The following is a 12,619-nucleotide window of genomic DNA, read 5'->3' on the forward strand; positions in this document are numbered from 1 at the left end:
TTTTGGGCAGTGCACGCTGCTGTCCTGCGTGCTGCCCTGATTTTCTAAGGTGCGGGGGGGGGGGAGGGGGTTGATGCTGGGATCTCCCAGTGTCAACCCCACTGCAAATTAGCAGTGTGCAGACAGGACTGTGGCGCCGCATACTGCACATGTGTGCTCATCTGGATGCATCTGTTATGTTCTTGCTACTTTATAATATATTAATATTCTTGTTTTAGGTTCATTAAATGCTTTTTTTCCATAACCCTAGATGTACTGATATAATTATGTTCAGGATGGCTTTTTCCTTTCCAGTTCCCTTCTGTCAGTAGGATGAAATAGCATATGTATGAGTGGAAAGTGTTTTTTTTCCTTCTTAGGCAAACCTCTACAGCAGTAATTCTCAACCTTTTTAGACTGTAATTGGATTCCACTCAATTCACAAAATAATTTATATATTACATGGCTTACCTCCTTGCCGAGTGGTTGGACAGTGGGGAGGGGGGAAATCATCCAGGCAGGGACAAGCCTGAGCCTGCACTTACCTGCTTATCTTCTCCCAGCTTGAGGCACTTTTCAGAGGATCTGGTGGCACCACTCAGTGCCCCAACATCCTGGCTGAGAGCCACTGCTCCACTGCATGATTTGGTGGCACATTAGCTTAGTGGGATCCCCTGTCTTTACCAAGGGTTAGCAACTGCTGCCAAAGACCAAAAGGGCATGTCTAGATGAGCAGGAACATGTTCCCGGGGACAAATGGCAGTGCTGTTACCCTTTGTGCTGTTGCTACTTGCCCCTGGGGAATGCCCCTCCACATGTGCTCTGGTATGTGGCAAGTTGCCCCAGGTGGGGTAGCTGAGGCTGCGGCCAGTACCTGTGCTGGCTCCAGCAGCCTCACCTGGGGTTTTGATTGCCTCCTGGGGCTCCAGCCGTGGCAATCCAGGCATGTTGAGCCTGGCTGGCTCTGGTTTTGGGTGGCACATGCTGCTGTCACATGCACCATGCCACTTTTTTCTGGCAGAAATTCAATGGGTGTCAAAAAACCCACTGTGCTGCAAATTAGTAGTGGTAAACACCTGCATGTGCAGCATGTGCAACGTGTGGCAAGTGCAATTCGCGGTACTGCAGATGGGTCTGTGGTGCTACAAACCTTATGTGTATGCTTGTCTGGATGCGCTGTATGGGTTTGCTCTTTCTTGTCCAGTTTTTTATGTCCTCCAAGACGAGTGGCATTTGTCCTTATGTTAAATGGGAAAGAAAACCTTATCTTGAGTTTGAGTAAAAAAGATATTTTTCAATTTGAAAAGGATTTTTTCCCCCCCATTTGGAAGATATCAAAACAAGTCACTTCTGTAATGTCAGCCTTTATAAAACTATTTTTCAAATTGAGAGACTTGTTGAAACTGACCCCTTTTCACAAACAGTTTCAAAGTTTTCTGTTGAAAGAAACTTGGAATCTTTCTGATCTGCTTTCACTGGGACTTCTTGACTTGTGCTGATTTGTCCAAGGGTATGGCAGGAATATTATGGTGATAGTCCCAAATTGAATGAAGTATAAGCAGGCAGCAAATTGCAAAAACAAAATGAAACATCAGTTAGTACTGCTTTATAATTTCCAGTTTTAATTGTTAGTAATTTTTCAAAAAAAATTACTGTATCATTAACAATGCCACTTTGCCAGGACTGACAACATGTATTTGTTCTGTCTCTGCTACATAGTCTGAGGCTGACCAGATGTAGCTTTTAACCTTTTTAAAAGGAACAGGGGAGTTGCCTTTTGAGAGAGCACAGCAACTGTTAGGATGTGACTGCTATGTCTGCACATTCCTGTAGCAATATAAGTGAATTAAATATCTGCAACTTTAACCATGAAGGAAGCAGAGCTGTTTGGAAAGGTTTTGCCACATTGGTATTGCTTTAGGATGGTCTGCACCAATATAATCATTACCTCTCTCTGCACTCTGGCAGCAATTTGCCAGTGGCATTGATCACATGCAAAGGTAGCAGTCTCATCTCCTGTTTCATGTATTGAGCCAGGTAAATGTCTCTATTACTTGCTTTCATTTATATCATTAGTGGAATTGTTTCCAAGACAGCCTGTATTCTTGGTGCAGCTAAATTCTGACTAAAATCAATGGGAATCTTGTACCTTGGGTAAAGTTATCAGCATCAGGCCCAAAATCTCATTTGTCACACCACAGCCGGCATCTTGGATTTGTGAGGGGTCTCTTTAACCTGTGGAGCTTCTAGCAGTGCATAGGATACTGCTTGTCACTTGGAAGATAAATCAAATGAATGAAGACAATAAAATTAGAATTAAAAAGCCCTGTTTGGTAAAGGCAGCACAACAAAGTGAATGCTGTTTTATTATAACAGCTCTTCTCTTCTGTTGATATGGATGGATCCAGGATTTGCTAAGGAGTGGTGGTGAAGCACCAGGAGGGATGGGATGAAATGTGGCTGGAGTCCCCAAGCTGGTGCAGGACATCAGGGAGCAGGTGCACGAAGAGGGGGGCCTGCTCCCTGCCGACACCGCTGCTGCTGTCACCGGCTGAGTGGGAGGGAGGGAGGAAACAGAGTCATTCCTGATCTGCTCCAGCTGGGGAGCCAGGCTTGGCTGGAGGTGTGGTGGTGGCATGCAACATCCTCCTTCAAGCACCCACTCCATGCTCAGCTCCCCTGCGGTGTTCCCCTCTGGTTGGGAGCAGGTGCTGAAAGGAAGAACCTGCACACTGCTGCCACTATCCCCAGTGGAGCCCAAGAGCTGCTCCCCTCAGCACGGGTCAGGACCAGGTCAGGAGTGGTTCTGCAGCTCCCCTCAGGCCTGCATCAGTGAAGACAGCAGTGGTGGTGTGTAGATTTCTCCTTCCAGGGCCTGCTCCCAGCCAGTGTGGGATACCTGTGGGAGGAGGGGAGGGCAGGAAGCAGCTGCTGGAAGGAGAAACCCCTGCCAAGCCTGGCACCCTGCACAGCAGCAGCCTGTGGCTGAAGCAAGACAGAAGTGGTTCTGGGGCTCTACCCATTCTCAGACCAGCCAGGAACAGCAGCAGCAATGGTGGAAGAGGGAGTCTGTCTGCACTGCTGCACCTGCTTGGTTCTGTCCCTGCTTTTTGGCCACGAGCATCACCATGCACATGCTCCCTTTGGATGTTATTTCTAAAACTAGAGGTATTCAAAAATCTCTGTTCCAAGTTCCCGAAGAACACTCGGCCAGTACAGTGAGCTGCTGAGAGTAGCTGCAAATGCTAATCTATTATGGGAGAAGAAGTGTAAGGTTTCAGGAGGCTAGGCCATCTCCCTGGCTCATCTGAGATAGGCTTGCCCTGTTACATATTTTTATTTGATGTTCAGACTCCTTTCATAGTATCATTGCCAAAAGATGGAAGGCGTTACAGTCTTCTAGGGAAAAAAAAGAGAACAGCTCCTGTATCTCTAGTCTTTTAGGTGCTGCTTTTTTATCTGAAGTTCCTGGTTCAAATCTCAGGTGGGTCAGATGCCTTTCATGTGAGGCTGGTGTGATTTATGAGTAAAAACTTACCTATTATTTCGTGGGATGATCCCTAAATAAAACAATATAAGGATTGAGATCCCAGGGTGTCCAAGATAGCATGAAAGGAAAGGTGATCAGATGGGGGCTGGACTCAGTGGCACAGGAGGTCTATCTAGTCCTGTTTTCTTTTGCTTTTTAAGAATCATAGATTCAGTATTTACAGCTTTTATTTTGTTGGTATCTAGTGGTTGCTTTCTGATTAGAAGTGTCTTTTGAGAGGCTGAGCAGTTGTTTGTGAACTGTAGGGGTTTGTCCTACAGCAGGGAAGGAGTAGCTGGCATTGGGATAGCCAGTGTATGCTTGGAAAGATGAACCCAATATGCACTGTCAGATGGTGCCAAGTGTACTGTCATGAAAATACACTCCATCTAATATGTCACATTGCCTCCTGTAGAGCGACAGTGGGTGCACCTGGGCACATACAAGCATGTGATTGTATAACTTTTTTTTTAAAAAAGGCATTCAGCACTTACGGTGTAGGGGATAGTAGTCAGGACACATGTTCATGGCAGCACTTCCTAGCATGAACTGACATGCCCTGATTAACCAGTGCAGGCATTATCTAGCATTGTGATGGGGCACAGTGACATACTCTTCTGAAATAGCGTATGTTTTATTTTCTCTTCCCTTTTTAAGTGCAACTTTAATTTAGATGAAAGCATCTGTATTGACTGTCCTGGGACTGAATTACCACTAGTTTTTGACACTAGGTAGAATCTGGGACAACACTAGCAGTGTGAGCTTGAGATTTGGAGTGGACGCTAGCTTATGGTTAGGCTTTCCCAGGAAGGATAGAGGAAGGAAGCCCCTTCCAGTGTCCCGGAATTTGGGAAGAAGGTTACACAGACTTGAGATTGATTTTTTTTTTGTTTGTTTGTTTGCTTGTTTTATTCAGGAAAGAGAGGCTTGTCTGGTTTAGTGGGAAAGCTATATCCAGTTGACAAGTGACCGCTGGGAGGAAGCTGAGGTGCTTGTTGCCAGACCAGGTAAGGAGCCAATTAAGGCCTCTCTGCTGAGGCTGTCAACAAGAGGGCCAATTGGAAGAGTACATTATTTTATATTTATTTTTATACGCAGGCAAAATGCTAAAAATATTTATACTCACTCATGAGCCATCAAACTTCCCACATTTACTGTGACTAGAGACAAACTCACGCCCTCTAGCCCCATCGTTATTCTGTACATCGTTATTTGTTACTTTTAATGAGAAATTAGTTCTCTGATCATTTACATTCCAATCTCTCACCTAGAGATAACAAGGGAATATTTTGTATGCGGTGTAGGAAGGCAAATTTGTTTAAAAATAAAATGAGATTGCTATCCTTTTGTACATACTGCTGCATTCCACGGAAGTGAAATGTGCTCTAATGTTCCACTTACACCTCCACCCTGTGGATATTTCATTCTTCAGAGCAGTGGTTTTGTCCTTGTGGGTAGAAGGATTGTCTTGAGGGTACAGCATTAGCTCGTGGCTTGGGCAATCTTGTTTCACTCTCGAGTTCCTCCACAGGTTCTCTGTATGGTCTTGGCAAGTTAATTTCCCAGGCCTTCAGATCCCATATATATCCTTGCTACAGTAATACTTCCATCTTCTGTCTTGTCTGTTAAAATGTAAGTTTTTCTGTCTCTTACTAAGTACCTAGCATAGTGGTGACATGGCTTCTGTTGAGACTTCAAGATGGTGTCATTAATAGAGATATTTACTAATTGTCAGAAAATCTAGGTGTTGTCAAAATCGCTGGTCTTTTTAAGCCAGCATTGTGTTTCAGGCAGGCAAGACTGGACTAGGGCTTGGCCCCCAGGCTGGATCCAGGCTGTAGGGCTTTCTACAGACTGGATCCAGACAAACTAGATCTGGACCCACTTCTGGCAGTGGGACAAGCAGCTGCAATGGTGAAACGAACAGTGTTATATTAGCTCAGGGAGCCACAGGGATTAATACAACTGTTGTATGCCCCGCCACCATGAAAATGGATCCCCAGTGCACTACATACCATGGATTTCAGCACTGGGCTTTGTTCACACTCACCCTGCCCCTGAATTTCAGGCCCCATCAAGAGCCCCATGGGCTAGATGACATGGCTTCATGACTTGGATCTTTGATAGCCCTGATCTAAACAATCAGTGAAAATATGAAATCTGCATAAAGCTGGGCATTTAAGTGGATAGCAATAGTGCCTTTTTGGAGAAACCAGCAAAGCATTGGTTATTTGTTTCGATTTTCCTCGCTTTAAAAAAAAAAAAAAAAGTCAGAAACTTCCCTTCCGGGTTTATTAGTGAATCTTGGTATTTGGGGCTAAGCCAAATGCAGTGTCTTTTGTAGGCTGTAAAATGCAATGGTGGTTTTGAGTGATGGTGGGAAGGTGTTTGATTGGGTGGGGCTTTGCAGTGAATATTCATCATCCATTTCATTTTGAGAAGATTTGTGTCTTTTTCTTGGCTCAGACACGTTTCTGAATGTCAGCAGAGCATCATGCAAGTTCATTTTGGCAGAGGCTGAAGGATGTAATTTTTCAAGATTAATGATTTTCCATGGGGTTTGATAAACAAAGCTTTGTGGGTCAAGTTTCTACTTCATGATGCAGTGGGGCGGGGGCCAAATACTGGCCACAGAGACACAAAATACTGTACACTGCCTCAATTTTTTTCTGTGTAACAGTCAGTGCTTAAAAAAATAAGGAATAATAACCAAACTGCAGAGTGAGCCCAAAATTAATCAACTGCAGGTGAACACAGCAAACAGTTTCCTGCTTCTCTCTCATGGAAGGCATAATGTTAGCAGAGTTTTAAAAAAGAAATAAGTGCACCTAAATATATAAAATTAATCCCAGCTGAAATCCACCATTTCTGGAAATTTGATCTTAGGTAAGTTTCCTGCGGTCAAGAGTACCATACCCCCACTTAGAGAGAGAAAAAGGCAGATCCTTCCTAACGCTTAAAAGTGAAGCAGAAAGAAATTTTGGCATAAAACCAAGACCTCTTGGTTCTGTCTCATAGATAGAGCTCCCTAACATTACAGAAGCTTGCTAATCAATCGGAGTCCATGCAATCAAAGCGCAGATATCAGTAGTTGGAAGGAATCCAACTACATGAAGGCAGGGTGGCAAGAGGAAAGAGGTTACAAGCTTCCTTCCAGGGAGTACTTAACTTTAAATGATTTTGTATTTATTCATTGCCTTTTTTACATGGATTTAGCATATAGAAATTAAAGAGTTGTTAAAATTCACTTCCAGGCATAATTGGATTATGTGGGCTCCCTAGCTGGGCTCTTTAGAGAGGAGGTATCAAACAGCTTGGAAGTCTGCATGCTGGGAATTCTTCTAGGGGTGGCAAAGGAAAGTGTTTTTACCAGTAAAGAGCCTTTACCTGTGCATTAGTACTAATCAGATTAATTGTGATGAAGTCTCTATCTGACTGTACTTATGTAGAACAAAGTTATACTGGCTAAAAAATTTTGTTTAAAATCTTTACCATTTTAGTAATAATTGTATCTTGTTTTACATAATTGACTGATTTTAGTTTCAATATGAAATATACAGCATTTGCTATTACAATCAGTGATAACCCTTAATTCTACATTTCTCTCGTATTTTCTGTGCCTACAAATCTATTCCTCACCACCGAGTGCAGATGTGTCAACTGCACATATACTAATCCTTTCAAACAGGCCTCATTTTTAGTCATCAGTCTTAGCTTTGTCCTACTAACAGATATTAGGCTATATCACCTTCAGGGGGTGAATCTACATGAGATGCTTTGTTGTGCATTAGACTAATTTAATGCACAGTAAAGTGTCAGCATCTACACGTGCATTGGGACTTACTACACAGTAAATTAGGCTAATGTGCCATTTGCTAGTACCAACAAATACAGGTACTAGATTAATGGCACATTATTTACTGCACAGTAGCTCATGTGTAGATGCTGACCAGTAGGAATTTGCTTTGAATCTTTGGTGCCATAAAACAACTGGCAACAGCCTTGTGAAGTAGTGAACTGCCCTCTTCAAAGTCTTTTTCCTGGTCGTTTGTCAAGCTTACTGTGACTCTTTGCCTATTTAATAATTAGGTTTTCCTCCCTTAACCTGGCTTCACAGTACTGCATAATGCTGATATTGCTGGGCACATCCATGCAAGATGCTTTACTATGCATTAGACTGATCTAAGGCATGGTAAAGTTTAACTATTTAATTGTGTGCTAGATTTACTGCACATTAAATTAATACAATGCACTGTTTGCTAATAACAACACATACAGGTACTAGATAGAGAGTGCATTAGGTAATGCACAGTAGCGCATATGTAGATGCTGATCAGGAGCAATTTTGCTTCTAGTCAGCCCAGGCATCAGGGCCTACTGCTCTCTGGCTAAGCCCTGATGCAGGGGAAGCTGTGCCAGCTGTGTGTGTGTGGCGGGGGGGAGGGGACGGGGGGAGTTGTGCCAGTTGCAGGTGCAGCTGTCTTCCAGTCTATTTACACTGGGTGGCTCCCAGTTTGTACAGGGCTGAGAGAGATGCCCTGGCTGCAGGTGAAGCTCTCTCCTGGCCCTGTGCCAGAAGAGTTGTGCTGGCTGCAGAGGCAGATGTCATCTGGCCCCATGTACATTAAGACTGGCCTCCATGCCCTCTGCCAGCCCTGAGACTGGCACATAGAGCAGCCAGGAGCTGTCACTGTATTGTGCAGGGGGGCAGAGCAGGACAGGAGCAGCCCTGGAGTGGGCTGCTCCTGTTGGGTGGAAACCTGCACCTCATAGAGCACACATGTAGATGTGCTCCCTGCCACATCCTATGGTACTTTATTCTACTGTGCAGTAATCCTACTGTGAATGAATTGCAGATGTAGATGCACCCACTGAGATATAGTCCTTTGAATTTTCCTGTTAGAAGTCAGTGGGTGTGTCTACATGAGATGCTTTATTGTGTATTAGACTAATCTAATCTACATGGGTTCATTAGAGGCAGGTCCTGTCAGACCAATCTGGTGGCCTTCTGTGACCAGGTCACAAAATCCTTAGACGCAGGTATAGCAGTGGACGTAGTCTTTCTGGACTTTAGGAAGGCCTTCGGCACTGCCTCTCACCCCATTAGTATTAAAAAACTAGGGGACTCTGGTGTCGACACCCACACAGTCAATTGGGTTGCCAGCTGGCAGGAGGGCCGCACCCAGAGAGTGGTGGTGGACGGGTCTTATTCGACCTGGAGGGATTTGGGGAGTGGGGCTCCCCAGGGCTCAGTCCTCGGGCCTGCGCTATTCAACATCTTCATCTGCGACTTGGACAAGAGGGTAAAAAGCACCCTGTTCAAATTTGCTGATGACACTGAGATGTGGGGGGATGTGGGCACACTAGAAGGGAGGAATAGGTTGCAATCAGAACTAGACAGGTTACAAAGGTGGGCACATGTGGGGGGAAGTGGGCACGCTAGAAGGGAGGAATAGGCTTCAATCAGACCTAGACAGGTTACAGGGGTGGGTGGGGAAGAATAGGATGGGATTCAACACTGTCAAGTGCAAGGTGATGCACCTGGGGAGGAAGAACCAGCATCATACCTACAGGCTGGGGAACTCCCTTCTCATCAGTGCAGAGGCAGAGAAGGATCTTGGAGTCATTATTGATGCCAAAATGAACATGGGCCGACAGTGTGGGGACGTGGTCAGGAAGGGAAACGGCACCTTGTTGTGCATCCATAGATGTATCTCAAGCAGGTCCAAGGAGGTGATCCTCCCCCCCGTGTGACACTGATCAGGCCACAATTGGAGTACTGCATCCAGTTCTGGGTGCCACACTTCAGGAGGGATGTGGACAACATGGAGAGAGTCCAGAAAAGGGCCACCCACATGATCGGGGTCAGCACGGCAGGCCCTATGAGGAGAGGCTACGGGACCTGAACCTGTTCAGCCTCCACAAGAGAAGGCTGAGGGGGGATCCAGTGGCCGTTTGCAAACTAGTCAGCGGGGTTCAGCAGGTATTGGGGGAGTCCCTGTTCCCCCAAGCACTACCAGGAGTGACTAGAAATAATGGTCACAAGCTGACAGGGGGTAGATTCAGGCTAGACATCAAGAGGCTCTACTTCACGGTCAGGGTGGCTAGGATCTGGAACCAACTTCCCAGAGAAGTGGTGCTGGCTCCTACCCTGAGGGTCTTTAAGAGGAGGCTAGGGGAACACCTTTCTGGGGTTGTTTGACCCCAGTACTCTTTCCTGCCATGGCAGCGGGTCAGACTTGATGATCTGCTCAAGTCCCTTCCGACCCTACCAACTATGAAACTATAATCCAATGTGAAGCATCACCATCTACATGTGTGCAGCAATTACTGTGCAGTAGATTAGTTTAATGCACCATTTTCTAGTCCCTGTAAATACAGGTACTAGAAATCAGTGCATTAAACTAATGCTAATGGAGATTGCTCCTAGTCAGCCTAGGCAGCAGGGGGCCACAGGTGGCAGGGAGAGGTGTCCTAGCCTTGCAGGATACTGCCTGCCAGCCATGTGGAGATTGGGACACATCAGCTCTTCCCCTACCCTAGGGAGATCAGGACCAGCCCCTATGCTTCCTGCCAGACTGGGGCTGGCACCTGGCAGAGCCTGGAGCTCCTCCTGGCTGCTGCAGGGGGGTAGACCAGGGCAGGAGCAGCCGTAGACTGAAGCACTTCCAATGGGAGCCAGTTTGCTTCTGACAGGTGCACGTTCAGATGTGTGTGTATGTGTGGGGAAGGGGGGGCATTAACTGCACGTGTAGAGATGCCTAGTGCCTCCCTCTATTCTATATTGTAAAATTGGTCTCGAGCATTTCCCTCCTCAATTTTCAGGTGAATAGCTTTACTGGCAGGGCAAAGCATACAGTTGTCACCAAACTGAATACATATACCCCTGCCACATAGTATCAGGGTTGCTAGCTGTCCATAAATTTAAAAAAAAAACAAAAAAAACCCCCTAGAGCTAAAAATACCCTTCTGTAAAGTCAGTAAAAAAAAAGATGGAGCTGCTTGTAAAACAAACAAACAAACAAACAAACCAAAAACCGAAAAAGTAAGCAACCAAGAGCTTGATGGACAGACAGAGAGAGCAGAGCAGTGCTACATGGTGCCTGAATAGAAGCACAGCACTCTTCAGGGTGCATTCTCTCGGGGCTTGGTAGCCCACCAGAGTTGTTGTAGATTCCTTACCCCGGCTATGCGCTGCTGCCTCTGCATCCTGTCACCTGCCTGTAACATTACTGTTGCAGGGAGGCACACTGTAGTCCTTCTTTGGGAGGTCTGAGCCAAAGCAGGGAGGGCTAGGATGGGAGGGGTAAGGCTGGGAGATGGGCTGGGGGAGGGGTAGCACTGCAGTATGAGGTGCATTTGGGGGTATCTGAGTATAGGGTGAACAGAGGACTCCTGGATTTTGGAAAGCATGGTGTAACATAATTTCTTCAGTCAAACAAGGTTGCCCACCCAAGATTTTTTTTTTTTTGTATAAATCTGCCTACTTTTTACTGTCACCCAACCTTTTTTACTATGCTTGGTGTTAATCCCTAAATTTGAACCTGGTCATTGTTCAGAGCCTGACAAAAACATTTCAATTATGTAAAAACACATCAAGTTGGTTGTCAGTATAATTATCATTGAAAAATAATTGTCTTGGTTTATCTTCATTTGGTAACCCTGAAGGAGAGATTTTATGAGGCCCTTAGCCTTGACTAGTTTTCAGTAGATATCTTAAAAAAAAAAAAAAAATATGCGGGCTATCATGCACTTGTAACTTGAATGGATTAGAAATCAGTTCAAAATAAAGAACACAGAACACTTCCATCATGTTGACTGTGTGTGTGCATGGGTTTGTAAGTGAATGTACTAGCATCTATATCTGTTTTTTTATTTTCTTTTTTCTTTTAGTAACCTTATGGGTATGGCAAAGTACAGCACTGCTGCACGAATCAAAATCCTCTGCATAAAGGACTAGTTTCCCAGCATCAACTGGGATTTTAAATCACATGTCTATTCTTCATGAACATTCATCTCCCATTCAGTGATGACTGTCATGTACCTTGAAGTTCTTTTCTCAAAGTTGCACACAGGTTTTCCCTTGCACATTTTAGTGGGAAGTGCTTATTATTTCCCAAAACATCTGTCTCTCTCACCCCTTCTCCTTCCTCCTCCTCTCTATGAAGCTTGATATCTCATTACATTGGGAATGAAGTGTTAACACCAATTGCAGGTTTCCTTCCTTTGCTTTTCCAGCCAGGTTTTGTCCCCCTTGCTCACCTGTGTTGGAGTCCCAGCACAGAATACCAAGTACTTCTCCTCATGAGTGTCATTGTTTGATGTCATCCTTTTACCAAAATAGAGAAGCAATGTTTTTAGCAAGGGAACAAATGCACTATTTAAAGCTGCTTCTTAAAATAAGTTCCCACACACATTTGTATCATGACATCATTTTTTTTAAAATTAGGACTTTTTTCTTAATATGATTCATAAAAAGAAATTGAACTTTCCTTGTAAGGCCTGGCAAAAAAAAACAAAACAAAACTTAGGTGAATGGCTAAGCATATACTAGGTAGGTTAATTGTTAGTATCATCAGCCTTTTCCCCCAGGTGTTAGGAGAAGAGAGCACGACATCAGACTTTCTGGGCACAATTCTGTTTTACTGCTAAGATACGTAAGTCACACTTATGCAGTCTTAAGGTGTAAAAGTCACCCAGTGCAATTCTGTGGCACCTCACGTAACAGCATCAATCTCATGTACATGGCTAAATTTACAGTTCAGTCCTATACAACTAAGTTGTCCCTACTTGGTATGCTTGTAAGTGATAGTATTGTGCCAGGGCTGTCCAAGTCTGTTTTACACTTCGTTGCAAAAAGCACAGTCTGGACATCTATTTCAGCCCCACAGGGAGGGAGTTTCAAGCAGGTGGAGGACCCTGCAGAGAAGCCTGCTCTCTGCCCTCAGTCCTGGTTATGCAGTTTTCCATTAGCCCCACAGAAACCACCAATAGTGGAGCTCAGATGCAGAATTTGGTCACCGTGGAAAAAATACAGGAAACAGGGTGCAAAGACCATGTATTTAGATATCTGCAACTGCCCAGTATGTCGTAAGAGGGTTGAGAGTGAGA

The 12,619-nt window shown here is 44.8% G+C and overlaps 1 protein-coding gene across 4 annotated transcripts in view; it reads left to right on the forward strand.

Annotated features, from left to right (window-relative positions):
• The window catches only part of HIVEP3 (HIVEP zinc finger 3), a 529,666-nt gene that overhangs the window by 359,841 nt on the left and 157,206 nt on the right, over nucleotides 1–12,619 (forward strand). For 3 of the 4 annotated variants that reach the window (XM_090056875.1, XM_090056873.1, XM_090056874.1), the window contains one exon: nucleotides 4,425–4,515. The exons of the other annotated variant lie outside the window; for it this stretch is intronic. The gene's annotated coding sequence lies outside the window, so the exon portion shown is untranslated. The remainder of the gene's footprint in view (nucleotides 1–4,424; nucleotides 4,516–12,619) is intronic. 4 annotated transcript variants of the gene reach the window in all.

The sequence above is a fragment of the Crocodylus siamensis genome, chromosome 7 (assembly GCF_052110815.1).
Source record: "Crocodylus siamensis isolate JL-2025a chromosome 7, ASM5211081v1, whole genome shotgun sequence".
In the NCBI taxonomy this organism is placed as follows: Eukaryota; Metazoa; Chordata; order Crocodylia; family Crocodylidae; genus Crocodylus; species Crocodylus siamensis.